The sequence below is a fragment of the Microcebus murinus genome, chromosome 10 (assembly GCF_040939455.1).
Source record: "Microcebus murinus isolate Inina chromosome 10, M.murinus_Inina_mat1.0, whole genome shotgun sequence".
NCBI classification, from domain to species: domain Eukaryota; kingdom Metazoa; phylum Chordata; class Mammalia; order Primates; family Cheirogaleidae; genus Microcebus; species Microcebus murinus.
Genome location: NC_134113.1, coordinates 94,645,551 through 94,671,417, shown reverse-complemented (window position 1 = coordinate 94,671,417; position 25,867 = coordinate 94,645,551). Strand labels below are relative to the sequence as shown.

The 25,867-nt window shown below is 42.7% G+C and overlaps 1 protein-coding gene and 1 pseudogene across 1 annotated transcript in view; one reads left to right on the top strand and one right to left on the bottom strand.

Annotated features, from left to right (window-relative positions):
* The window catches only part of LPCAT3 (lysophosphatidylcholine acyltransferase 3), a 34,241-nt gene that overhangs the window by 6,529 nt on the left and 1,845 nt on the right, over positions 1 to 25,867 (bottom strand). The gene's annotated exons all lie outside the window — the stretch shown is intronic.
* Positions 418 to 25,867, top strand: LOC142873310 (small ribosomal subunit protein uS14-like; annotated as a pseudogene).

Sequence of the window (25,867 nt, the reverse complement as noted above, 5' to 3'; positions counted from 1 at the left end):
GTCTCATTCTGTTGCCTAGGCTAGAATGCCGTGGCGTCAGCCTAGCTCACAGCAATCTCAAACTCCTGGGCTCAAGTGATCCTTCTGCTTTAGCCTCCCAAGTAGCTTGGGACTACAGGCATGTGTCACCACACCTGGCTAATTTTTTATATTTTTAGTAGAGACAGGTCTCGCTCTTGCTCAGGCTGGTCTTGAGCTCCTGAGCTCAAGCGATCCTCTGGCCTTGGCCTCCCTGAGTGCCCGGCCCAAAGGACCTTTTTGCTGTATCCTGTTTTCAGGTGTATTTTGGGGGAGGGGAGGTTGTTGAGTTCCGAGCAGGTAAAGTATCGCACACCAGCAAACAGATGAGAAGGAGATGGAGGAACTGGAAGAAAATAAAGAGGATGCTGCAGGCCAGGTCACCAGAACATTAAGACCATGACGGAGAATGGCAAAGCCTGGAAGGAAGCTGCAGTGGGGAAGGAGGAACTGTGCTGGGGTGAGTTGCTGTGACAACCGGGCTGATTTTGAGTATATAAACACCAAACCTTGCTCTTGGCTGCTGCTCAGCTCAGCAGGCTTGGAGCCTGGCTGCCCAGCCACCCCTTCAGTGATGTGCTGTTTTTAGGGAGGGTGTTGTCCTATAAGCTGTTTCTGAGTCTTAATGCTTTTCTTCGGGAGCCAGTGCTTAATATATTGGCTACAGTTACCTGGAGAATCTACGAAAAACAAGCAAAGCACCCCCCACTCACCTGCCCACTCATCAGAGTCTGATGCAGTGGGTCTGAGTGGGAAAGGAACCTACTTTAAAAGGTGCCACAAGGGATTCTGATATGCAGCTAGCAGCACTCAGTCCTGAGGATAACATTCTCAGCTTGAAGACTGGAGGTTGCTGTCTTTCCTTTAATAGCACCAAACAGGGTCTTTAAATATAAAAATAATTGTTTTTGAGATGGGGTCTTACTCTGTCACCAGCTCATTGCAGCCTAGAACTCCTGGGCTCAAGTGATCTTCCCACCTCAGCCCGAGTAGCTGGGACTACTGGTATGCACCATCACATCCGGCTCCCAAAAAGGGGTGTTGTAAAGCTGCTTGCCCTGTCACCCAGACTACAGTGCCGTGGCGTCAGCTTAGCTCACAGCAACCTCAAACTCCTGGGCTCAAGCGATCCTCCTGCCTCAGCCTCCCAAGTAGCTGGGACTACAGGCACGCACCACGCCTGGCTAATTTTTTTGTGTTTTTGGTAGAGACGAGGTCTTGCTCTTGCTCAGGCTGGTTTTGAACTCCTGACCTCAAGAGATCTTCCTGCCTTGGTCTCCCAGAGTGCTAGGACTACAGGCATCAGCTACCATGCCTGGCCCCGTTTGTTTGTTTGTTTAAAGGAGCCCCTTCAGGAACTTACTAGCAGATGAAGGCTGATGACCTATAGTATGCTCTGTATAACTAAAGCCTAACTTTCGCCCTAAATCAGCCTTCTCTGAGCTTCTTTTTTTAATGTATATTAATATTGTTACCATTCTCCAGGTCACACAACAACATTTAAAAACTTGCCTTTGACCCTTCCTTTTCTTTGCTTTCCTGTACTTAGTCATCAAAGCTTGTTGATTCCTCCTTTCTTTTTTTTTTTTTTTTTTTTTTTTTGAGACAGAGTCTCACTTTTTTGTCCAGGCTAGAGTGAGTGCCGTGGCGTCAGCCTAGCTCACAGCAACCTCAAACTCCTAGGCTCGAGCGATCCTTCTGCCTCAGCCTCCCGAGTAGCTGGGACTACAGGCATGCGCCACCATGCCCGGCTAATTTTTTTTTTATATATATATCAGTTGGCCAATTAATTTCTTTCTATTTATAGTAGAGACGGGGTCTCGCTCTTGCTCAGGCTGGTTTTGAACTCCTGACCTTGAGCAATCCGCCCGCCTCGGCCTCCCAAGAGCTAGGATTACAAGCGTGAGCCACCGCGCCCGGCCGATTCCTCCTTTCTAATGTCTCTTACTATCACCACCCCCTTTTTTCTGTGCTAATTTGCAGTTAAGTTCCTCAAGGATCTCACCTTTCCCCTCCTGCAATGCCTCCTACCTGATATCCCCCTGCAGCTAAATCCTCCCAGCAATCCTACAGCAGGGTAATCTTCCTTTAACTCCTGCTCAGGAACCATCAGTGGCTCCCAGGTGACTAAATAGTATCCCAATTCCTAGGCCTAAGATTCAAAATCTATCTTCTAAACCATATTTCTAGTTAAACCTTTCACTTCTTTGCTTTAGTTAAAACTGACCTGCTTGCTTTTGCCCAAACATGCCTTATGTCTTTTGTGTCTACACCTTAGCTGAAGCCAATTCTTTTGTGTGGAATATTTTCTCCAGCCACGGCTCAACCAAGTGACATCATATCCATTCTTCACACCCAGTTCCAGGGTCTCCTTCTCTAAAACTGCTTCAGGCCACAATGAACTGCTGAACCTGTGTATTATGGACTGATGACTTAAGTACTTGGCACTTAGGACTAAGAGTCTCATTTGACAAATCATTATGTACTGTTATACTATATGCCATTCCTTACATTTTTGTTTTGTACTAAAATTTTCATATGTTCACAATCCCTTTTCCTAAATGCCTCCTAGGTCTTTGGATCTTCCATAGCACACTATACTATATTTTTTGATTGACATCAGTTATTGACACTTAATAGCTATTTGATCTTCAGCACCAGTTTCTTTTCTTTTTTTCTTTTTTCTTCTTTTTTAATTTTTGAGACAGTCTCGCTTTGTTGCCCAGGCTAGAGTGAGTGCCATGGCATCAGCCTAGCTCACAGCAACCTCAAACTCCTGCACTCAAGTGATCCTCTTGCCTCAGCCTCCAGAGCAGCTGGTACTGCAGAGTAGCTGGGTCTACAGGTGCGCGCAATACCTGGCTAATTTTTCTGTTTTTAGTAGAGATGGGATCTCATTCTTGTTCAGGCTGGTTTTGAACTCTTGAGCTCAAGCAATCCTCCTGCCTCAGCCTTCCAGAGTGCTAGAATTACAAGTGTGATCCCAGCTCCTTTAGTCTATTCTTAATGCAGTATCTAGAGGGATTCTATTATAATGTAAGTTATAACATAGGGACAGTTCCCTCCTCTGCTCAAAACCCTCTGAAGGCCTCCAATCTCACACAGAGCAACAGCCCAGTCCAGCAAGAGCCTCCAGGTTCTGTCCACCCCACCCCTACCCCACTGTCCTCTGACTCATCTCTCACTCTGCCCTTCACCACTCTGCCCAGCCACAAAGCTCTCCCTTCCTGGAATGCCAGGCAGGTCCAGGTTTGGCGCCTTCACATACTGAGTTCTTGGCCTGAAAGGCTTTTTCCAGAGATGAGCGCAAGTCCTTCCCCCACTTGAGATCTTTAGTAAAGATCTTTAGTCACCTTATCAGGGAGGACTCCATGATCGACTATCTTATCTAGAACTGCACATACTACCCCTAGCTACTCCTGTAAAACTCCCCCTGACACACACTTCTAGTTCTTTCCTGTTTCATTTGTTTTTCTCTTCAGTACTAATTGCTCTTTAACATACTGTATATTTTACTTATTTATTGATTAAAAAAAAATTTTTTTAAATAGAGATGGGGTCTCACTCTTGCTCAGGCTGGTCTTGAACTCCTGACCTGAAGTGATCCTCCTGCCTTGACTTCCTAGAGTGCTAGGATAATAGGCATGAGCCATTGATCAATTTTTTTTTTTTTTTTGGAGACAGAGTCTCACTTTGTTGCCCAGGCTAGAGTGAGTGCCATGGCATCAGCCTAGCTCACAGCAACCTCAAACTCCTGGGCTCAAGCGATCCTCCTGCCTCAGCCTCCCGAGTAGCTGGGACTACAGACATGCGCCACCATGCCCAGATAATTCTTTCCATATATATTAGTTGGCCAATTAATTTCTTTCTATTTATGGTAGAGACGGGGTCTTGCTCTTGCTCAGGTTGGTTTCGAACTCCTGAACTCAAACAATCTGCCCGCCTCGGCCTCCCAGAGAGCTAGGATTATAGGCGTGAGCCACCTCGCCCGGCCCAGTGATCAATTTTTGAAAGCAGAGATTGTTGTCTATTTTGGTCCTTCCTGTACACCAGTGCCTAGTACAGTTCTTGGTACACAAAAGTTCTCAAAAAGTATTTGTTGATGGATGAAAGAATGAGTGAACAAATGCTCTGTATTCTACGTAGTCAATAAAATATTAAGCACCCATTATGTAGTTAGCATTGCATTAGGCATTAAGGAGAATATGGTAGAATTTAATAGGTGCTTTCTATTGTTAAGGAGCAAAACCAAAGGCAACACTTTTTTTTTTTGAGACAGAGTCTCGCTTTGTTGCCCAGGCTAGAGTGAGTGCCATGGCGTCAGCCTAGCTCACAGCAACCTCAAACTCCTGGGCTCAAGCAATCCTCCTGCCACAGCCTCCCAAGTAGCTGGGACTATAGGCATGTGCCACCATGCCCGGCTAATTTTTTCCTCTATATATTAGTTGGCCAATTAATTTCTTTCTATTTATAGTAGAGACTGGGTCTCGCTCTTGCTCAGGCTGGTTTTGAACTCCTGACCTCGAGCGATCCGCCCACCTCAGCCTCCCAGAATGCTAGGATTACAGGCGTGAGCCACCGTGCTCAGCCCAAAGGCGACACTTTATGATGAGTGCTAATCTAATTGTATGGAACAGCCAGGGCGGCTGCAGAGGTTAGAGAAAAGAGAAACCAATCTTGACCAGTGTAGTCTGGGGAAGCAAGATTTGAATGGAAAGGAGATAAGGGGGTTCCAAGGGAGGATAATGACATAGTAAAGGCACAGAGGTGGGAAAGAGCATGGAACACGCACTCTAAGAGACCAGGCTAAGTACAAGAGAGGAAAATAGCGCAACAAAAATGGACAGGTTTGGAAAACCATGTAGAGTCTGAAATTGCTATAACAGGGAGAAAAAAAATAGAGAGTCCATTTGCTCCAGGCTTCTTGGGCATGGCTCCGGGAAAAAAATTAAATTAAAAAAAGAAAAAAGAAAAAAAAGTTAAAAAAAAAATCAATAGAATTGGCTGGATGTGGGGGAAGAAGGAAAAGGACAAATCAAAGATGGTTAAGCCACTACTGTAATGGTCTTCAAATGTTTTTGCTGGTATAGTCCCTAAAAGAATTTTGAAAAACTGTATGTCCTCCTCTCACATTTAAAGTTGCCATCTGCAATTTATACGTTTAGACAACAGCAAGTGATGTGTATGTTTTTAATGCCTATCGAAGACATGCTTTAAGTACATGGGGAAAATGTCTGCTCTGCAATGCAAATGGCAAACCAATCAGCTGGATCAGACTTACTTTCTCTTAAAAAAGGTCTAATTTAATTTTTTAATTTTTTTTTTTTTTTTTTGAGACAGAGTCTCACTTGTTGCCCGGGCTACAGTGCCATGGCGTCAGCCTTCCTCACAGCAACCTCAAACTCAAGCAATCCTCCTGCCTCAGCCTCCTGAGTAGCTGGGACTACAGGCATGCACCACCATGCCTGGCTAATTTTTTATATATATATATTTAGTTGGCCAATTAATTTCTTTCTATTTTTAGTAGAGACGGGGTCTTGCTCTTGCTCAGGCTGGTTTTGAACTCCTGACCTTGAGTGATCCTCCCCCCTCGGACTCCCAAAGTGCTAGGATTACAGGCGTGAGCCACCTCGCCTGGCCTTCATTTTTTAATTTAAATGAACATGTTAATACTTCTCTGTTATGACAACCATCTTATTTCTGAATTCTGCATCTAAAATGGATAGACAGGGCTGGGCGTGGTGGCTCACGCCTGTGACTCCAGCACGCACTGACCTCAAGGTTCCGTGGCTCAGTGCTTGGGAGGCTGCCACTGACAGGGACAAAAAGATTGGAGAGAACTGGCCCTGGTGGTGGTGTTGCTGGTGAACTCTCACACGGACAGACCATGAAGGAAGGGCACACCAAGGGCTGAGTCTTGGAAAATGCCTGTATTTAAGCAAAAGAGACCAAGATAAGACAGAAAACAAGGAGGTTAATCAGGATGATATATATGTGAAAAAGGAAGAATAATGTTTCAGGTAGGAAAAGAGCTTATTAACAACCAACATTACAACGTCGAAGGAGTGAGGAAAAGGAAGACAGGGCTGTGTTTCACAAGGAAGACAGCAGTGACTCTGAAAGAGCAGTAGCATGATAGAGGAGGGTAGTATCTGAGCTGTAGGAAAAAGCGATTATTAGAAAGGGGGAAAAATCTGGCTATTCCCCTCAGATTGGAGGGAAAGGCAAGGAGATTGGTATAAAAACATAGCAGGCAGGTGAGGACTTGTGAGAACCTTCCTCTTCTGAACCCCAGAGTGGGCGAAGCAGAATGAGACTGTGGCTTGAGGGAAAACACAGCCTGTTCCTGGGGAACCAACCAAGCAGGTACAATGGGGAATTTGGTTCGGACAGCGTCAGATGGCCACATTCAAAGTCTACCAAACAGCTGCCTGCTCTTCTAATCAAATTTCAAATAGATTTTCCCCAAGAATCAGGCTAGAATATAAAAAGGGACTGGTCTTGAAAACAGCTTACTTACAGTTTTTTTTCCCAAAAATATTTTCATATGATAATTTTATCATTATTTCTCCTTTGAAGACTTATCATTCAACTTTTTTTTTTCTATTCTTTCAACAGAATGGAAATTGCCTTATGCTAGAGAACTTATAGGAAAAAGGAAGACACATAAAGATAGGAGGGAGAGCTAAACCCTGGGAGGCCCAGTCTATTCGAGTCAGTAGTCCCCAAGCTTTCTGGCACAAGGAACTGGTTTCATGGAAGACAATTTTACCTTGGACCAGGGGTAGGGGTGTGGGTGGATGGTTTCGAGATGATTCAAGCACATTACATTTATTGTGCACTTTATTATTATTACATTGTAATACATAATGAAATAATTATTTAACTCACCATAATGCAGAATCAGTGGAGCCCTGAGCTTGTTTTCCTGCAACTAGATGGTCCCATCTGGGGGTGATGGGAGACAGTGACACCCGAAGTGTGCTGCTTATGTCCAGTCTACTCCATAATCTCATTTTGATTGCTGTCACTGCAGAAGACCCTGCTTCACAAAGATAGGATGTTGGAAATGGAAGCAGGCTTTTCTGTGCTTTTGTGGCAATCTCAGGATATTCTGTCTGCTTTGACTCTAAACCAGATTGTACGGAGGATTAGAAGTTGTCTCAAACATACTTTTAAGGCCACCATTATTTGTGATCTCAAGCAGTTGATTCGCTTTTAGCAATGACAAAGTCGGTTTACCTGGCTTACTCACAAATGGGTCGCAGATCCATTCCTTCCCAGTTTGGGGGTCTTTTGTGTTTGGGAAGTAATGCTCAAACTCTTTTGAAAGCTGAGATGGGTGATCATGCACCAGCTGGGAGAAAGAAGGCCCTGGCTCAGTCTCTTTCAAAATCTCTGCTAATGTTTGAAACATGTCTTAAACCCCAATGTTCACTTATTGCCCCCATAATTCCAGTTTGGCTTGGAATGCAGCCACTTTATCTGCCGACTTGAACACAGTTGTCGTTCTCCCCTGAAGTGACAGATTGAATTCATTGAGCAGGCTGAATATATCACACAAATAAGCAAGTTTTGTGACCCATTCTGTGTCACTGAAATGTGCTGCCAGTGGTGACTTTTCTAAAAGAAATCTCTGGAGCGGCTGTCATAACTCAAAAACTCTGGCCAGTGACCTACCTTTAGAAAGCCACCTCACTTCTATATATTTTTAGTTGGTCAATTAATTTATTTCTATTTTTGGTAGAGACGGGGTCTCGCTCAGGCTGGTTTTGAACTCCTGACCTTGAGCAATCCACCCGCCTCGGCCTCCCAAAGTGCTAGGATTACAGGCGTGAGCCACCAGGCCCGGCCACTTCTGTGTATTAAGAGAAGATGTGTGCCCTGCGCCCATCTCCCCACCGAGCTGTGCGAACAGATGTGAGTTAAGGGCATGCACTTTAATGTGGTTGATAATTCTAATCACATCCTGCAAAACGTGGCTTAGTTCAGGTGACGTATTTCAGCTAGCCAGCACTTCTCTATGGATGACACAGTGCGTAGACTCACATTCAGAAGCGACCTCCTTGATCTGAGTAGTGAAACCAGAAAACCATCCTGTCACGGCAGCCGCTATGTCCATGCACATACCAACACAAAATGACCAATTCAGTTTTTCTGATATGTAATCATTCAAAGACTTGCATAGTTCTGTAGCTGTCGTGTTGGTTGGCAACAAAAGTGTACACAACATATCCTCATGCACGTCCTCCTGAAAAATATATTACACAAAAACAAGCATTGTTGCCTTGCTTCCACCATCGTAGACTCATCAACCTGGATTGTGTACCATGGGGACCCATTAATCCTAACAATTGTGCCTCAGTATCCTCTGCCATTTCATCAATTCGTCTAGTTATGGTGCTAGCTGAAAGAGGAACATGTACCACATTTTGAATTGCAGCCTTTCCTAAAAGTTCGTGGCAAATGTCCTTAGCAGCAGCAGGATCGACTCTTCGCCAATAGTAAAGGGCTTCTTAGCTGTAGCAATGCGGTTAGCCACTAAGAATGATGCTGTCAGTGTAAACACATTTGATGAACGGCCTTCGATAATTGCTTCTGTTCTTAGTGTTCACCTTTTGTTCTTTTGAAAAACTCCAAAGGCTTGTCTTTTAATGCAGGGCACTTGGTCTCCACGTGGTGAAGCAGTTTTGAAGGTTTCATGGTTGGATAGCCGGTCGACACATATTATACAAACGGGCTTGGAGAATTTGAATGACCTGTTGCAATGAACCTGTAATTTAAGCAGGACTCTTGGTATTTTCTTTTAAATGCAGTTTTCATTTTGTTGGCAGTCTTAGAGTCTTCTGCTGTATCATCCTTGGGTCTTTCCTTTTTTCAAAGAAGCCCTCCAGTGATGTTTGTTTTTTACCCATTTTTATTTTTGCTAGGGTTAGCTTGTGAGCTTACCAGAACTGTGACTGAGACAAGTGCGCATTGCAGGAAAGAGGCGTAGGCAGAAGTGGTAAATGAAATAATGGGTGGACCACACGCAGACTAAAATACGTATTGGATTCTGACTTAAAGCCTGCCACCAGACGCAGCCTGTCCCTTGGCACTCACTGATAGGGTTTTTTTTTTTTTTTTTTGAGACAGAGTCTTGCTTTGTTGCCCGGGCTAGAGTGAGTGCCTTGGTGTCAGCCTAGCTCACAGCAACCTCAAACTCCTGAGCTCAAGCAATCCTGCTGCCTCAGCCTCCCGAGTAGCTGGGACTACGGGCATGCGCCACCATGCCCGGCTAATTTTTTTCCCTCTATATATTAGTTGGCCAATTAATTTCTTTCTATGTATAGTAGAGACGGGGTCTCGCTCTTGCTCAGGCTGGTTTTGAACTCCTGACCTCGAGCGATCTGCCCGCCTCGGCCTCCCAGAGTGCTAGGATTACAGGCGTGAGCCACTGCGCCCGGCCACTGATAGGGTTTTGATATGAGTCTGCAAGCAATTGATTCATTACAGTCTCTGTGCAATCAAACCTCTCTGATAATGATAACCTGTATTTGTAGCTGCTCCCCAGCGCTAGCGTCACTGCCTCAGCTCCACCTCAGATCACCAGGCATTAGATTCTCGTAAGGAGAGCAGCAACCCGGATCCTGCGCATGCCCAGTTTACAGTAGGGTTTGCGCTCCTCTGAGAATCTAACGCCGGGCTGGTCTGACAGGAGGTGGAGCTTATGTAGTGATGCAAGCGATGGGTAGGGACTGTACAAAGGAAGCTTCCCACACCGGCCCGCTCACCTTCCGCTGTGAGGCCCTGGGATGGGGGATTAGGGACGGCAGACTTCAGTGATCAGGTACTCACTGCCTGAAACCTCACTGCTGATCCGTTCTGTCAGCTGGAAGAGCACTTGTAAATCAAGGACATTTACGTGGGGATGTAGCTCACCTTTGGAATTTGCTCAGTACCGGTCCTTCCTGTTCACAAGATTAAGCCTTGTTGCTAGTAAGGGCAGGGTGCCAACACGCCTCCCACACTCCACCAATCCTGCCCTCCTTGGGCTGAGTCACATGCTCAATGGTTACTCATGAATATACAGATTCTTAGAACTGAAGAAACTTTAGAAACCTATTGCAAACCATTCATTAGATAGATAAGAAACGGAGGCCCACAGGGGATAACTGGCATGCCCAAGGTTAACAGAGCTGAGTTCAAATAAAAGTCCCTATCATCTGATTTCCATTCTAATATTCTTGCCACATAACTTGGCACTTGGCAGTGACCTGAGAGGTAATCACTAATAACTAGCTGTGTAATCTTTTAAAGCTACAGCTGTATTATTCTTTGATTTCTAGATTAACAATCTATATTCTAGCACCTATTTGAGACATAGGCACACCCATTTTTGTTTGCTTCTCTACATACCTAAAAGAGTTTAAAAACAATTGTAATGCTAACTATCGGCGCTCTCCTTTGCTTCTTTGTTAATCTAATTCTTGGGCACTCCGCCCCCTCGCCCCACCTTGCGGTAAGAACAAAGCAGTTAATGTCTGAAAGTTACCCCCAGCTGAACATCTCAAGCATTTTGACAACTGTGATCTAGGACTCACAGAAACTGAGACAAGCGCTCAAAATGTCCTGGGATGAAGAATAGAGGGATCATTTTACAGGTAAACTAGTGGGTGGTAGTTACTTGTGAGAAAGAAAAAGGGTTAGAGAGGTTCAGAAATATTAGTTTTTTTGGTACTTAACCCAACCAACCTGAACCTGAACTGTCTCAAAGCCCTACCAAAAGTGAAATTCGTTAGTTTCTCCATTTAAGCCCAGTGCTCTTAGTAAGCAAGGCTTCTTAAATGTAGTGCTAGTGGCTGATGTTATACATACACACACTTTGGTTGACTGGTGAAACCTGCCACAAAAGCTGAAAAATGATGATACAACACAGAGGAATTGGGCACTCAGGCTCTCACTAGCTTCTGGGCCTAGGAAAAAGCTCGTCATCCTCAGTGGCAGCCCTCAGGAGTACTTCAAGTCTGATCAGATGGCAAAGAGATGTCAAGAACGTTATCCTGAACATCTGGGTTACAGTATTTTTCTATACTACTACAGTTTGCTCAACTGGTTACATACTTATTGTTAGTTTAGGTCAGCTTTTTTTCCTAAAAATTGTTGTTTAAAAATGGCCAGGCGTGGTGGCTCACGCCTGTAATCCTAGCACTCTGGAAGGCCGAGGCGGGCAGATTGCTTGAGGTCAGGAGTTTGAGACCTGCCTGAGCAAGAGCAAGACCCCATCTCTACTATAAATAGAAATTAATTGGCCAACTAATAGATATAGAAAAAATCAGCCAGGCATGGTGGTGCATGCCTGTAGTCCCAGCTACTCAGGTGGCTGAGGCAGCAGGATTGCTTGAGCCCAGGAGTTTGAGGTTGCTGTGAGCTAGGCTGATGCCATGGCACTCACTCTAGCCTGGGCAACAAAGCGAGACTCTGTCTCAAAAAAAAAAAGTATAGATGGAAAGAATGTTTAGTTTTATAGGCTGTTGACCATCACATTTTTTATCTTGGCAGAGCAAGGACAACAGATATTCAGCCTGACTTTGAGGCACTTTAAGACACCTAAATGCCTTTACTAGCAAAGATAAAAGGACATCCCAGGTGCCTCCATTCAGAGCATTTTATTACATTTTAATTCTTTGTAAATCAGTAAACCAAGTGGTGGCAACTTCTGGCCAGATTATCTGGGCTCTGGAATCAGGATGATCTAGTTAAGAAATTCAGCTCTGTAGCTTGAGCAAATTACTTACATTCTTTGTACTTTAATTTTTTCATCTGTGAAAGAGGGCAAAGACCACCCATTCTGCAGGGCTGGTGTGCAGATCAAAAGTGAAAATATCTGCAAAAGCATCATAAGCATGATACATGTACTTCCCTTAGGCCTCTTGGAAAGGCCTCTTGTACTGTATGTACAGCCAAACATTTTATGTGAGCATATCTACAGCTAACTTTTTTCTTTTTCTTTTTTTTTTTTAAGAGACAATGTCTTGCTCTGTCACTGTCACTCAGAGTGGAGTGCAGTGGTTAGATCATAATTCACTGTGACCTCGAACTCCTGGACTCAAGCAATCCTCCTGCCTCAGCTTCCCAAGTGGCTGGGACTATATAGGCACATGATCCTGTTAACACCTAAGTTGTTAAAAATGGAGTATTCTTTTAGTTGGTTTTAAGCTATAAAATCTTAGGCTCAAAAATTTGAGCCACTTAGGGTTGGGAAGTTTTGGCTTTTGCCCTCCTCCAACTGATTTAACTAAATGAAGCCTATAGAAAGTTTCAAAAATAAAGGTCTGTAAATTGTACCCAGTACTCCCAGGAAGAAGCATATTTGCTACAAAGATAATGAAGCTTCAGTTTTAACCCCCTTTTAAGGCTGTGTGGGGTGGAGTGGGAGCTAGCAACATGTTCACATGGTCATATATTTTTATAAAACTTGTGGAAATGTTACAAAAATATTCTTTTTCTTAAAGAAAGTCCCCAAAATTGTATAAGCTTCAGGTCTCACAAATCATGGATTATTTTTAAAAATAACCAATAACCACTACAATCAAACTAGGCATATGCCTGAAAATTCTGCGACTACTTCCTAATTCTGTGGGTACCAGGCTTCATCCAAGGTCTTCCCAATAACAGGCACATTCCCCAAATTAGCTGTGGGGGCTTGGTGCGCTGGTGGTAGGGGGTGTGGCCATGGGCGGCACAGCAGGCCCTGGAGGGATGAGGCTGAGCAGGCTCCAGCAGGGCTGCGACAGCCAGGCAGGGAGAGCCAGCGCCAGCTGGGATGCGGGATGCGAGGGGTGGTGCCTCAGCAGGAGATTCCGAAGAGAAGGGACAGCAGGACTGGGAGTTTGCATTTTGGGATGCGCTGCCCCCCCAGTGTGTGTGGTTAGGGAGAATCAGGTAGCACTGAATACATCTTCCTTTTTCGTCAACACTTTCACCTACAGCGGTTGAAACCCAGTGCTCATCACAAGGGACTGCACAGGCAAGAACAGAAAGCAAGCGGCCAGAGCTTGGGCCCGCAGGAAAGCTGGGGTGGGAGGCAGGGGTTGGGGCAGCTGAGGGAAGCTGCAGCTTCTGGGCCAGGGCTGTGTGTTCCAGACAGCAGTGGATTTTAGACTGTTTACGCCCGAGAGGGAAAGCACCGTGGCAGCCATCTGGCACAGCTGTTTCTCTCCTGGGAAGACTGCGGCCCACCAGAGGCACAGAGAGAGGAGGGGAGCAGCCAGCCCCCGCTCCCCTTCCTGGCTTCTCTCATGTTATTATTGTTCCCTCCTTTTCTTGCCCTTGTATAAACTTGTATTTTATCACCATTTTTATGCTTATTGGATTGTACACTTTATGGTTCTCTCCCAAATAAGTCCAAGTAGTGTGTAGTACCTGTACCCTCCGCCCCGCCCTTTATGGACTGGTTTTCAGTGGAGAAAAGGTACTTCGCTCTTTTTTTTTTTTTTTGAGACAGAGTCTTACTCTGTCTCCCAGGCTAGAGTGCTGAGGCATCAGCCTAGCTCACAGCAACCTCAAACTCCTGGGCTCAAGTGATCCTTCTGCCTCAGCCTCCCGAGTAGCTGGGACTACAGGCATGCGTCACCATGCCCAGCTAATTTTTTCTATATATTTTTAGTTGGCCAATGAATTTCCTTCCATTTTTAGTAGAGATGGGGTCTTGCTCTTGCTCAGGATGGTTTCGAAATCCTGACCTTGAGTGATCCTCCCACCTAGGCCTCCCAGAGTGTTTAGAATTACAGCTTGAGCCACTGCCCCTGCCTGGCCTTTTAGCCAAATCTAATCTCTGTAAATACAAACAAGGTAGGTGAGAGTTCTTTTTCTCAATAGGTGTTTCAGCAAATGAAACAATAAACTCTTTTACCTAGCTAAGATTCCAACAGGAGAAACATAACAGTGAGAACACCCCTAATTATTCTTACAAATGTGAAGAGGTGTAATTGTTGGGTTCTCACTCCCTTTCTACATATCCCTTCAAAAGAAATTAGAAAAGAAAGGTTCAATCTCATAAAAATATTTTCCTACTACTATTTATGCAATGCACTCTTATATACCCTTAAAAATGGGCTAAGCACAAAAGTTAAACATTGGATTTTGTTAAGGTGTATGTGTCACCTTAAGAACTTGAAACTGGCCTGATAAAAACAATCTTAATTGGTTATTATAGGACTTAAAAACTTAAAACAAGATTTTATAGGCAATGTAGTGCAAAAAGCTCTTCTTTTTCTCCTCACAGAATTTATTAATTTGAGTGCTTAGGGAGTAGGTTTTTTTTTCTTAACTAATTTCAATTCAATTAAGCAAAAATGGATTAGTTTCATGTCTCATTGAAATGAATACATTCTAGTGTTCATTGGTTTTCAATTTTTTACAACCTACTACAGTATGCTAAATACAACTGACTCTTTCATAAGTCACTTTACCTGTCTCTGTACTGCGCTGGTTTTCAAACTGCAGCATGCATAAGGATTACCTGGGATGCTTATTAAAAACGCAGATTCTCAATTCCTGAAGTGAGGCATGTGTTGGCATCACACTAAGAAACAGTGCTAAACAGGCCGGGCGCTGTGGCTCACGCCTGTAATCCTAGCTCTTGGGAGGCCGAGGCGGGCGGATTGCTCAAGGTCAGGAGTTCAAAACCAGCCTGAGCGAGACCCCGTCTCTACTATAAATAGAAAGAAATTAATTGGCCAACTGATATATATATATAAAAAAATTAGCTGGGCATGGTGGCGCATGCCTGTAGTCCCAGCTACCCGGGAGGCTGAGGCAGAAGGATCACTGGAGCCCAGCAGTTTGAGGTTGCTGTGAGCTAGGCTGACGCCATGGCACTCACTCTAGCCCGGGCAACAAAGTGAGACTCTGTCTCAAAAAAAAAAAAAAAAAAAAAAAAAAAAAGAAACAGTGCTAAACAGAAAGAATGAGGGAATGGCTCATGTCAAAGACTAGAACCACTGTCAAACTCAACACTGTATTTGTTAGCGTATACAAAATCTGTTTTCTGGCTAAGAATTATCATTTTTATCACTTCCACTTCATTATTAGTATATGGGTTTTCTTTTTAGGATCATTTTTCACAAAGAAAAATTTGTTTTGTTTTTTCACACTTTATGATTGTTACTTCATGTGCTATCAGGAGCAGAAAATGAAGAAGAGGACAACTTGGGGCTACTCTCACACGCCTGCACTGGCGTCTCAGACTGGTGGGTGGCTAACACTCTGGGACCTTTGAGCTAGACATTGTAAGCACTTGCATACATTAACTCACTGAATCCTCACAACTCTGTGAGGTAAGTGTCCCCATTTTGCGGAAGAGAAAGCTGAAGCACAGAGAATTAGTGACTTACCTAAAGTCACAGAGCTGGTAGGCAGCAAATTTGAACCCAGACAGCCTGGATCCAGGGTCTGTTTTCAAACTGCTCTGTTGTATTACCTCTCTAGTTTTCAGTATTCACACTGGAGCCTCAGCCCCACATATTCCATACATAGGTGTACTGCCCTCCCCCGACTCCCAGAGTCATTCATAAAGACCTGAAACCTTGGGTTTAAATCCTCAAGTTAAACCTGACTTTTCTGGCTGCTAGTATCTTTCCTTCCCATTTCATAAGTTAAACTTCCTTTAACACTGCTTTGAACATACCACTGCCTGCTCAAAATACTCCAGTGGCTTCCTACTATCCACAAGATGAAAACCAACTTATTAGCTTGGCACTCAGGCCCTTCACTATCTGTTTTACCAATCTTACTGTTCATTCAATCCCTATGTGAACCCCAGGCATTTTTTCCCCAGTGATCATACATAGTCCCTCTTTCTTTTTTTTTTTAAGTGTACAATTCAGTGGATTTTAGTATATTCACAATGTTATGGAACTATCTCCACTATTTAATACCAGAACATTTCCATTACCCCAACAAGAAACCCTGTACCTCGTAGCAGTCACTCCTGATTCACTCCTCCTTTTATCCTTTAGCAACCATCAAAAATCTATTTTCTGTCTTTATGGACTTGCTTATTCTGGGTATTTCTCGTAAATGGAATCATACAATATGTGGCCATTTGTGTCTGGATTGTTTCACTTGGTGTAATGTTTTTAAGGTTCATCCCTGTTGCAGCATGTATCAGTACTTCATTCCTTATTATGGCTGAATCCCACTCCATTGTAATGGGTATAATATCTTGTTTATTCATCAGTTGGTGGGCAATTGGATTGTTTCCACCTTTTGGCTATTATAATAATGCTATGAACATTTGTGTACAAGTTTTTGTGTGAATTTATGCTTTCAAGTCTCTTGGGTATACTCCAGGAGTGGAATTGCTGGGTCATATGGTAACTTTCTGAGGAACTGCCAAACTGTTTTCCATAGTGGCTGCACCATTTCACATTCCCACCAGCAATGCATGAGGGTTCTAATTTCTCCATATCCTCACCAATACTTATCTTTTTTTCCTGTTGTATCATTGATTATTGTCAGCCTAGTCAGTGTGGAGTAGTATGTCATCATGGTTTTGATTTGCATTTCCCTAATGACTAATAATGTTGAACATCTTTCCATGTTCAAGTAAGGACTGGCTATGTTTATATATTCTTTAGAGAACTGACTATTCATATCCTTTGCCTATTTTAAAACTGGGTTGTCTTTTTATTGCTGAGTTCTAAGAGTTCTCTATATATCCGAATACTAGGCCCTTACCAGACATCTGATTTACAAATATTTTCTCCCATTCTGTGGGTTATCTTTTAATTTTCTTGATAGTGTCCTTTGATGGACAAAAGTTTTAAGTTTTGATGAAGTCCAATTTATCACTGACCATCCCAGCTGGAAATGCTCTACTTCTTTTTATATCAGCAACTCAATATTATTAATACTTGAAGATTTGGGAAGAATTTTGGAAAATATAAAAAAGACATATTTTAGAATAAAAATATACAACAAATTTTGATATAAAACAAGGTGGTAAAACTTGAAGAAATCTGGAGCTTCTGGTGAGATGATGAGCTGGGTTCCCATGATCTCTGTGAGGCTTTCAGTGTGCGTAGTGGAAAGGCTGAGAAGCACTGTCCTACAGGCACTTGTGCAGTAAGACTGACCCTGAACTGACACTGGGCATACTTGGGAAATCGGCTGTGTTTAAAAATAAATGTGTGCTATCCAGGAGTTCCTATGTTTTCTTTTTCTATCCTATTCTTTCAGAAAGCCAATAATCAATGAAGAATTGAAAAGTGGAGTCAGACAGGTGAGCTCAGGGAGGACAGAAAAATGGAGTCAGATTATTCTTTAGCTAAAGAATGAGAATTTCTGGTAGCTCTTGTGGGTCAGTATTTTTGGGCAGGTCCCCAGTATGTCTGTACTCCAACTTCAAGGGATATGCTGTAGAAGCCTTAAAGGGCACAGTCCTAGTTGGCCTCTGCTTGCTGGCTTGTACAGCAGTTTGATATTTATGGACAGTAATCCAGAGCAGTGTCCAAGTCTATCTGAGTTTTGCTATCACAGCAGAAACTGGAAACCTCAAGAGCTATAAGCCACATACCACATCTACATGGGTGCCACTTCTCATTACAGCATATACAAACATACAGATCAGAACTTTCGGGATCTAATATCTTCATAAGAATTGCATAAAATACATGCACAGAAATCTTCTATTTTTTATAGTGAATTCTTAATTGCCTGTAAAATACTCTCACCATATATAATTTTAGGTAGCAGATATGGCCATGTATAGTTTTCTTATGAAAATGCCATAGCAACATGAATACTTGGTACTAAAAAATATCTTTAATTAATTGACAAAAGCTTTTTATTTTTACTTTAAACTTTAGCCTATGGTTAGAGTGAGGCATTTTAAATAGTCTACATGATGACTTAATGTGAGCCAAGAACAAAACCTGGATCTGACAGTCTTCTACTTACTGTCTGACAAACTGTCCCTACAGTTATAATGAAATGACATTTCTATCAGAAACCTCTATGATTAACAATTATCGTACATATGGTGCTTATACAGGATCCTTCATTCAAGGTGTCCAGAGCTTCATGTGTCTTATCTTCAAAGCTTCTGTTTTACTAGGTAAGAACTTAGATGAAAAAAAACCAGTCCATTTTGAACTAAAAGGAAATTCTTATCTAGAAGTTACTTATCCTTTTTCTAGTGTCTTACTCTCCACACCCACTTCCTGTTCTGAAAACAGGGAGAAATAAAGATGCATACAATATCTTTTGGGTTATACAAATTATAGATAAGCTCTGAAGGTCTCTAGGAAGCTATTATTGTTTCATCAAGAGAACTCCAAGTGGGCCCTAATCTTCTGGTCCCTGACTTCAGCAATTGCTGGGAAAATGAGAGACACACACACACACAAACACATACACCCTACCTTAAAAACTCTGTGCTTGAGAAGAATAGTTTGCTTTGATATTAGAACCGCTTTCCAGCCCTTTTGTTACGACAGAGGGGTTCATTCATGGTGAATGAACATATGTGGTGAACATATCTTAAGCCTACTCTGTAAACCTATCTTGCCTTCCTCAGTAAACTTCGTTTCATGCTTAAAAACAAAAACAAAACAAAAAATCCAAAACCCAGCTTTCTCTGCCAGCTGCAACTAGGGCACCTAATTTTTGTTAAAGCTACAAGTCACAATTTATTAATTATGTTAAGAAACGTAAGGTGATCAATTAGGGGAATGCTATATTACTCAAGGGGGTTGATGCAATTCCTCTGTATCTATCCTTTTCATCAGAAGTGTGAAGCAGATGGTGCATGTAATAATGATAGTTATGATAATGAACATAATGATATTAACAATATGATTCAATAGTAATAATAGTTAAAGAATAACAAGATATGTCACCAAATGGGAGAAACTAAGCCATAAAGAATCTGAGAGTTTTGTTTATTCCAAAGATCATAGGATACAATCACATTTCAAAAAGTTTAAGGTACTATCAGTACATCAAGTATTACAAAACAGATACATGAAGAAATACACTAACCCAGGGGCCCTCACACTCCAGGGTATTAAGTACAACCTGGAGGGCTTGTTAAAACAGTGGGCCTCGCTGTCAGAGTTTCCTATCTAGTGGGTCTGGGGTAGACCCAAGAACCTGCATTTCTAACAGGTTCCCAAGAGATGCAGATGCATCCCAAGACCACACTGAGTCACCTTGGGAAGAGAGATGAATATTTATTGAGAGGAAAAAGAAAGAGCAATTATTTAAAACTATCTTGGGTCAGGCTTGGTCAAATGTTTATGCAGTTTATCCTATTTAGTCCTCACAGCATCCCAATGAGCAATGGTTCTCAAACTTCTCCAGAGCAAAGGAGAAAGAACCCGCTGCACAAAGGGTATGTCTATGTGGCTTTCTAGATATAGAAAATTTCTGTGATGACTGTATTATTTAAAGATTCATATAAATTTTGCATTGTTACAAAATATTGCTGCTTGTTATGAATTCAATATAAGTCTAAAAATTATTTATCCGATATAGTGCTCAACTCTTAACCTTATTTTTTTTAATAAAATTGGTCTTTGGGAACATGAAGAAATGGATGGCTGAAGTTTGCAATTGGTCTATGGTGAAACAGCTAGTACATATTTGATTCAGAACTTGACCTAAGCCTGCAGGTCTCTAAAGACAATGCACATGTTATACCTTACTGCAACCCACTCCCACCTACCTGAAAGTTCTATCAGGTTTTTCTCTATTACTCTTTTATAGATCCAGATCTAGCTAAAGAGGACTACTTGTTGCAGGAGTCTTTTTTTTTTTGAGACAGAGTCTTGCTCTGTTGCCTGGACTAGAGTGCCATGATGTCAGCCTAGCTCACAGCAACCTCAAACTCCTGGGCTCAAGGCATTCTCCTGCCTCGGCCTCCCGAGTAGCTGGGACTACAGGCATGCACCACCACACTGGCCTAATTTTTTTTTGTTTTGTTTCTATTTTTAGTTGCTCAGCTAATTTTTTCTATTTTTAGTAGAGACGGGGTCTCGCTCTTGCTCAGACTGGTCTCAAACTCCTGACCTCAAGGCATCCTCCCACCTTGGCCTCCCAGAATGCTAGGATTATAGGTGTCAGCCACTGAGCCTGGTCTGCAGTATTCCTTTTAAAAATGATATTTGGTCTTCAGGCCTACTTGCTGTTCCTCAGATTTTTCACACTTTAACGTGATCTCAATATATATGTTCACTCTTCTTAGCTCCCCCCTTCATCTATACCTGACTGGAATCTTACCATCCCATTTAAGGCCCAGCTGAAATGCCATTTTTTCTTTCTAAAGACCAAATATCTTTTTTTTTGGAGACAGAATCTCACTCTGTTGCCCTGGCTAGAGTGCCGTGGCGTCAGCCTAGCTCACAGCAACCTCAAATTCCTGGGCTCAAGTGATCCTTCTGCCTCAGCCTCCCAAGTAGCTGGGACTACAGGCATGCGCCACCATGCCTGGCTAATTTTTTCTACTTTTGGTAGAGACAGGGTCTTGCTCTTGCTCAGGCTGGTCTCAAACTCCTGAGCTCAAATGATCTGCCTGTCTCAGCGTCCCAAAGTGCTAGGATTACAGGTATGAGCCACCGTGCCCAGCCCCAAATATCATTTTTAAAAGGCTGCTGGACTGGATACCTCAGTGAGTTCATGTGGCTGCCCAGATATGCTTTAATGTCAGTGGATATGTAATTTTTTTGTAAATCAGCTTGTGCAAATAATCCCATGGGTCCTAATTTATATAAGCCTCTGCAAAGAAATGATTCTGTTTGACAATAAAGTTATACTGTAATTCAAAACATGAAGTTTTGTATGATGTAAGCTATTGGAGTACAGATAAAAAGTAGTTGGAAAAATACATTGAAAAGAAATCCCCTGGGCATGTTGGCTCATTCCTGTTATCTCAGCATTTTGGGAGGCCAAGGTGGGAGGATTGCTTGAGGCCAGGAGTTCAAGACCAGCCTGGACAACACAGTGAGATGATGTCTCTACAAAAAAATAAAAAAGAAATTCCTAAACAGGAAGCTTTAGATTACGATGAAATTTGTGGCTATAAATTAGAATAAAATAAACAAACAAACTATAGAATATACCTAGACTTTAATAATTGGAAGGGGCCTTGCAAGTCATTTAGAACAATCCCCTTTTAGTAGAATATTTGGACTCTGCTTTGTATTATGGTCAGAAGTCCCATTTGTTTAGTGAATGCTGTTTAATTTCCATCTAGCTTAGCTTTAGTCTCTTTATATTGTGATTTCCATGTTACCTGAAGAAAGCTTTTTGTACTGAATAATGGATTTTTTCCTGAAGGGTCAGACCTGACTTTGGTCCAAAGGGAACTAAACTGTAGGACCTCCTTTGATTTTAAAGGTCACTAACTTTAGTGATGCTAATTTTGAACCTCTGAGGAATGAAATTCTTACCCCCAGCTGCAATTTTTGATCAGTCCAACAGCCAAGCCACAGTCATGGCCAAGACTAGAGAACACTAACACTAAGTGGCGTAGCCATCTGCTCCATTTGGCCAGCTCTAGCTTTGGATGCTGAGAGGTAGCTCATATGCTGATTACATCTTGGTTTAACCATGGAGAGTGCAAACAGAATATGACACCAAGGACATTTATCTTTCCAGCCCTACATGCTCCTCCCAATCCCAATATGGTAAAGAGCAGTAACCCTGGAGTAAGGCAGAAGTGAGTGTGACTTTAGGTAAGTTACTTAACCTTTGTAGGCCCTAGTTTCCTATCTGTACAAGAGACATCATAACAGTACTATAATTATCTTATGGGGAATTTGCAGGTTTAGGTGGGGAATTGCCTGTTGAGCATCTAGGTCAATGTCTGGCAAACAGAAATCCTTAATAAATGCCAGCTATTGTTATTATCAAGGAGTAGCAACATGAACATAATCACTGAATTAAATTCTCTTCTCTGCATTAAGCTTTTCCATGGATTTAGTTATGATACCAATACTCATTCCTTAAAATTGTATCTTTATCCCAGCTTTTTTTTTTTTTTTTTGAGACAGAGTCTCACTCTTTCGCCCAGGCTAGAGTGAGTGCCGTGGCGTCAGCCTAGCTCACAGCAACCTCAAACTCCTGGGCTCAAGCAATCCTTCTGCCTCAGCCTCCCGAGTAGCTGGGACTACAGGCATGTGCCACCATGCCCGGCTAAGTTTTTCTATATATATTAGTTGGCCAATTAACTTCTTTTTATTTATAGTAGAGACGGGGTCTCGTTCTTGCTCAGGCTGGTTTCGAACTCCTGACCTCGAGCAATCCTCCCGCCTTGGCCTCCCAGAGTGCTAGGATTACAGGCATGAGCCACTGTGCCCGGCCTATCCCAGCTTCTTTCCTGAGCTCAAGACTAGGCGCCACAACTCCCAAAACACCCGGAAGTGCCCTTGGAACCTAAAATAAATCCCAAACCAGACTATCACCTGGCACTGAGCAATATATGAAACTCCTTTTGACCTCTGGCATTTGTGAAAGATACCATTATCTTTCTACCTACACAGGCAGGAGAGTGGAGTATTTTTTTTTTTTTTTTTTTACTACTTCTTTATCCTCCATCAATCAGTTGCCAAGTTAGTTAGTCATACATTCCCTTACACAACAAATATTTATCAAGCCTTTCTATAAGCCAAGTACTGTGACTCTAGGTACACTATGGAGGACAAAACTTCCAAGGTTTCTACCTTCATCTACAAATACATGATTACAAATTGTAATATATTAATGTACTTGGGAAGAAATTCCAGTCCTTGTGAGAAAGTGTAACAGGGGACATAATTTAAAATGAGAGTCAGGAAAGAACTCTCAGAGGAAGTGACAATTTCAACTGAGACCAGAGAGATGAAAAGGGGTCAGTGAGTGTCAGGTGAGTGAGCGAGTGAAGAGCACCCCCAGGCCGTGGGCCAACTTGTGCAAAGGCCCTGAGCCAGGGAGGGCTTCATGCCTTTCCTGAGGAACTGAAAGGCCACGTGGCTAAAAGGTAGTGAGCTTGCATGGGACGAGGCTGGAGCATCAGGCAGGGGCTTACCAGCCACATCTGGAAGCCCCTGAAGGGTTCTGAGCAGGAGAGGCACAGGATCGGATCACTCTGGCTGCTTTTGGAGAGTGGACTGGAGGGGGCAAGAACAGAATTAGAGACCAGTCAGGAGGCTACTCAGTGGTTCTGATGACAGATGGGTGGTGGCTGTGGTGATGGAGAAAAGTAGATGAATTTGAGACATAATTTGCAGGTGTATTGATAGGGCTTGGTGACTGGGATGTGGGGAGTGTGTGAAAGGGAGGCGACAAGTCTGGTTCTTAGGTTTCTGGCAAGAGTGGCTATATGGGTGACGGTGCTTGCAGATTCTACCTTTTTTCAAGAGTTGGTATTGCTAGAATATCCCATGGGAGGTCCCTACTTCCCCCTCTCAGTGAACCACCCACCTTGCCTCCAAGTCATTATAACTTCCCATCTAGATCACTGTCCCTTCTCTTTGTGTCCCTACCTCTGGTCTATGCCAGCTTCAAATCACCTGTGGCTGTTTTATCTTGCAAAATACAGCTCAAGTCACAATACTCCCCATTCAAAAGTCTCCAATGGTTCCTTATCATTCCCTCCAGTACAAACTCCTTACCTTGGCCTCCAAGATTCCACAACCTATAAAGTCCCAGCCTTGTTTCCCACCACTTTGTTATTTAGCTGACCTGGAGACTTGCTATTCCTTGAGCATGTCACCACATGTTCCTGCCTCAGTGCTTTTATGCTCATGCTATTCTTAAGTCTTACCATCTCAGTCTACTCAACTTTCAAGGTTCATTATTTATGAAATGTCCCATCTGTCAATTTTATAAAGCTTTGTCCTCTTACGGCGCCTGTGTTTCTGCCGTTTATTGGGGTTATGAGTGCGCTTATCTCATGCCCACAGCCTGCCCCTCACAGACCACAATACCTTTGAGTGCCTGGCTCCTGCACTCCCACTGCTCCTACTGCTCCCACTACCCCTGCCCTTGCAGGGTCGAGAATACTGCTTCACCCACAGCAGGAACATTTTATTAAATGTATTGTCATTAATTATATTAAGGAGTGATGAGACACAAGCTGTGGAAGGGGAGATGTTTTCCAGTAGCATTTGCCAGCAGCAGGCTCATAGCAAAATTCCTCTTCAGTACCCTTCCCCCAGACTCCTTGCGACTGTGTCACACACGGTACAAACATGCACGAGTCCCTTTAACAGAGTCTTCTGGTTGTTCAAAATACTCCATAGTAGTGGTCCACATAAGCTTACTCTTTCCTTGAAATAGTAACAGCCTCTAACTCAGGATTTTTCAAACTGTCTGTTATAACTCATTAATAATAAGTCAAGAAATCAACTTAGTCATAAATAATACTAAAAAATAAAATAATAAGGGCAAGTATTGTTTCCTGAAACAAGTTTCAAATACATATGTATGTATATACATGTATTGGTTGAAATATATATACACATATATGTATGTTGTGTTCTGAGTCACAACATAAACCATATTTCTTACCATGGGTCCCAGTCAAAAAGGTTTAAAAGCTACTGCTTTGATGCTTTGTGCCCCACCCCCAGATCAAACCACAGAACTTAAGCAGAGAAAGTAAGATGTTAAGAAAATAGTAATGAGACTATCTGATTAAAAATTATTGACAGTTAAAAATATGAATGATATATATCTGACGCTTCCCTTGGGGCATTTAGAGAGAGGTAATTTTAACCCAAATTAATCTCTAATCAGTAGAAAGTGGATCGGAAATTTGGACTACAGGCCTTCTTGGGACTTCTAACAAGGATTTCCTCTAGTCTTCCAGTTCCCTGAGAGAGCTGGGCTCAGGAACCGGGCACTCCATTGCTGAAAGGCTAAGTTACGATAAACATAAGTGATAATACAAAATGTACACCTTCTTCTATGGACATTTCAAGATTATCAGTTTATATTTATATGTGTGTATTTAATCTATGCCTAGAAATACAATCTTACATATCCACATGAATGAGCTATACTTGACATAAGGCAACATGAAGCCCCAAGTTGATCTAAAAATGAGAAATACTGTGAGTTACTGAACAATAGCATGTGTGAGATAGGAAGGGGTGATATGGGAAGTGTTAGAATGGGCAAGGGGGCTTGGGAGCATGGCAGATGTATTACACCAACTGTATATTACTTTGATGATTGATAGTAACGAGAGAAGATAAGAGAAGAGGGGTAGGATATGGGCAAAACAATTTCCTAGTTAGCTGTGTGTCCCATGACAGTACATAGCAGTAGTCCACAGGCAGTATTTGATTATATCAGCACACAAAAGTTAAATTCCAAGTCCTAATTCCAGCCCTAGCTCCATTTAACAGGTTGCCCCTCATAATTTGATGCTACTTTTGTTATACTGTCAATTTATAGTTCAGAAACCAAGAGTGAGCTTCCTAACTAATGGATGTAGACACTATTAATTGCTAATTAAAATCTCAACAAATAACTGGGTCAGAAACAAGGTTGAAAGAGTAGGAAGTTCAATGCTGGTGCAAAGAACCCTAGATTGGGCTTTTGCCTCGTTGCCCTCCTGAGAGCAAGAAGGGGTCACCTGCAGCTCTATTGGAGCCACCCGTGAAAACGGCCAGGGTTCTCGCTCTTTCGCGTCTGCTCAAACCAGCACGGTCTGACCCGGAAACACGGCCTCAATATGTGCCGCCAGTGTTTCCGTCAGTACGGGAAGGACATCAGTTTCATTAAGTTGGACTAAGTGATCTTCTTTGAATGGATTTTCCACGGCACCCACAAAGTGAAAGAGACCATGCTAGCTCTTTGTATATAAAACAAAATTTAA